Here is a 3,431-nt window from a genome sequence, read left to right as displayed (position 1 = left end):
AAAAATATGGTTCATATACATATGTATCCATGTCAGTCTGGTGGCAGCAGCGTTGTCGTTTTTTTCTTTTTTTTTTTTTTTACCAGCTGTAGTACATTTAGTCCAAACTAACACCAATACTTTTTGAAAGATTCATATTTTAAAAGTTGTTTTCTTCGCTTATTACGTGTCTCTAGTCTTTGACATATACTTACATGTATCTATCAGCTATATACTTTACACACTTGCAATAACAACAAACAGAATTTTTTAATAGATAAAGTGCTAAAGATGAGATTTTATATTTCAAATCCACTATCTCTCTCCATGATATGTAGCAAATTTTATTTCAAACGACTACCTAATAATAAAATTCCACATAAAAGAACGAAATTGACAGCTTTACTAGCTAGATAGCAAGATCTGTATCTTTTGACACCAGAACAATGACCTAAGCATGTTTCCACATGAAATACTTGCATATTTGAACGAAATTTAGACATCCAGCATGAATGCGATTAATTTAGTATAGTATATGGAAGAAAATCATCTCTAATATCTTAATTATAAGCAAAATGTTTTCACAACAAAAGATCCACAAACAATGTTTAATGTGTTATCTTTAAATATCAATAAACTTTCAAATCCTTTTTTCAGAAGTATCTAGAATCTTGTCATAAATATTATATAAGCATTAATGTTCAAATTCAACTCAAATTTTATGATGCATGTTATCAATAATAGATTAAATTTGATAAATGATGTTCTTTACTTGATCTTATAGAAAGAAATTTAAATGGACAAATCTGGAGATCTAAATAGGTAGTTAATTGATATTTTAGGAATAAAACTCTCTAATCATGCTCGCTGCAAATTGATTTCATTGCTTTATTGGATATAATTTTTTTGGAAGTCTTTAATGTCGTTTAAAATCATTTTGATACATTACCGTATTAGTCGTAATATTTTTAATTTTTGTTATAAAAGAAATTTAACTTCCATTTTTAAGATTGAAAATGAAATCTTTAATAGTGGTGCCCGGATTCTCAAAAATCATAGATGTCCTAGTTCAGTTCGGGTCGGAAAATATTAGCCAGAATCGGATGGGATCCCGAAAGTGTCCCACTACATGTATAATATATACCTACATATATATAATATGTATTTAGACACGAATAAACGGGTCGGGTCCCGAAAGTATATTTTATACAACACAGATATACGTTTATATTAAAAGATGAACAGGTAGTGACAAATATAGATATTTTATTGTAAGTTATAATACTGAAAACAATTTCTCTACATCTACGCCGCGCTAGTCCACGAACCGGTCCGTCAGAAATTCCCTGTCGCTCCACGCGAAAGCTATTATTGTTTATACGCCTGAGATAATACTATTATAAAGTTATGATATAAAAGTTATTCTATATATAAATGCAGTTTTTATTTCTGCTTGGGATCTCTGAAATAATTTTTCTATTTTCACCGACTCACAAGTGCAAAAAGGCTAAAAGCCACTGCTGAATATTGTCTAGTAGAAATTTTAACTTAATAGACGTAACAATATTTTCTGCATTAGAAATATGAATTAATTATCCTTTCTTATTGACATAATTATTATAAGCATTATCCCTGGGAATATCGTGAGAAGACCAATGGATGAGAAATAAAAGAGCAATTGTTTTAAACCTTTTAAATCCTAAGTTTTGAATAATTTGATACAGGAAATATTGTTACGCTTAGTATAGATCAAAATTTTTAGCAGTCAACGTAGAGGAATTATGCTTGTTACATTATAATTTAAAATAATGTACGGTATATAAGTATACTATAGTAAGTATGTATATTTAATATCTGTTACTATTTCTCCGTCTTTCGATATAAATATATACCTTTATGTTGTATGATGTATACTTTCGGGATATTCTCCATATTCCTGTGTATATGTACAAGTGACAGTAAAACATTGAATATTGGATTATGTAGCACCACATACATATATAGCATTCGTCTGAACTAATTTTCGTTAAGGTTAATGCTTGTGTAGTGAGCCATAATATACCAGTAGTCATTTTTTTATAGATAGAGGATTTTTATAAATTATTATGTTACTTGTGATATTTTTTCTTTTTGTTTAACAATAAATAACGATAAATATAAAGGAATAGAATAACAAGTCTTACATCATCAAATATATTCGAGGTAATTTGCGACATACATAATTGCTATAAGTCATTACTTCATACTTATGACGTTATCTCCGTATGAATCATTGTACACAAATATAGATATATGCAAAGAAAAACACGAAGATGATAAAAAATGTAAATAATAAATTAATCCACATAAGTTCAGCTAATTAACATTGTCTATAAAATGAAATTTCCTTTCATAAATGTTAACAGATTTTTCAAACGGTAAATTATTCATTGGATTGTATCTTTGAAAAACACTAAAAAATGTTTACTAGGTAAAACCGGCAAATATAAACATTATTGGAACACTGTATATATAGAATGTTTCATATAATTTTATCATTTGAAAAACATATAATTAAAATTTCATAAAAATACTTCCTACAAAAATTATATAGTTTTGTGAAAGCTAATGTAATTACCATAGAGATATCAATTTTTAAAAATAAAATTCTGTTTGCATATAAGTTATAAAGGAATGAAATTTTTTCATGTGTAGGAGATTAATCAAAATATTACTTCGCATAGAAAATCAGAAAGAAAATTTGTTTGTACAACATTTGATGACCTCGTAGGGCGAAATTATCTTTAAAGAAGTCATCATATATACAGACGCATAAAATACAGCATTACACTAAAAAATCAAAATTAACATATTTTATTTTATTGCCTTTTTGTTATAGAATAAAAATATCCTTATTATCCTTTGGTCCCTACAATAGTATGTAATTTTTGTAAGAAATATTTTCATACAACTTTAATTATAACCAAGATTTCTTAGGTGATAAAATTACATGAAATAATATATTTTAAAAAATGAAGATCGTCTCAAAAGTGAACAAATTTTATTTGAAACATTTTTTTTTAATGACGAACAATTTGTAAGATAATCGTAAGAAAGGATTACAACTTTGGTCTGTATTTATACACAAGTATGTAAATAGGAACGTCTAAATATTTCTCTCTTTACATACACGTATGAAAAGACAAAAGATAAAATCAAACTGTTGGAAGCAACAAAGAAAATGATAAAAGGAAATATTTTACCAAGATCATACTATTCGCGAGATTTCGAAATTATAATGACAATCTGATTGTATTTTTTTTAAGTGAAGTAATTTTTATTTTCTCTGGTAGAACTAAGAAATTGTGATAACATACGTATCGTTTTGATTAAAACATTTTAATCTAAAGCTAATACATATTCTTGCATATTAGTTCATATATTTATATAGTTCAGTAGGATTAGTTCTTTAT

Source organism: Bombus vancouverensis, chromosome 7 (genome assembly GCF_051014615.1).
Source record: "Bombus vancouverensis nearcticus chromosome 7, iyBomVanc1_principal, whole genome shotgun sequence".
Taxonomy (NCBI): Eukaryota; Metazoa; Arthropoda; class Insecta; order Hymenoptera; family Apidae; genus Bombus; species Bombus vancouverensis.
This window is presented reverse-complemented; position numbering follows the sequence as displayed.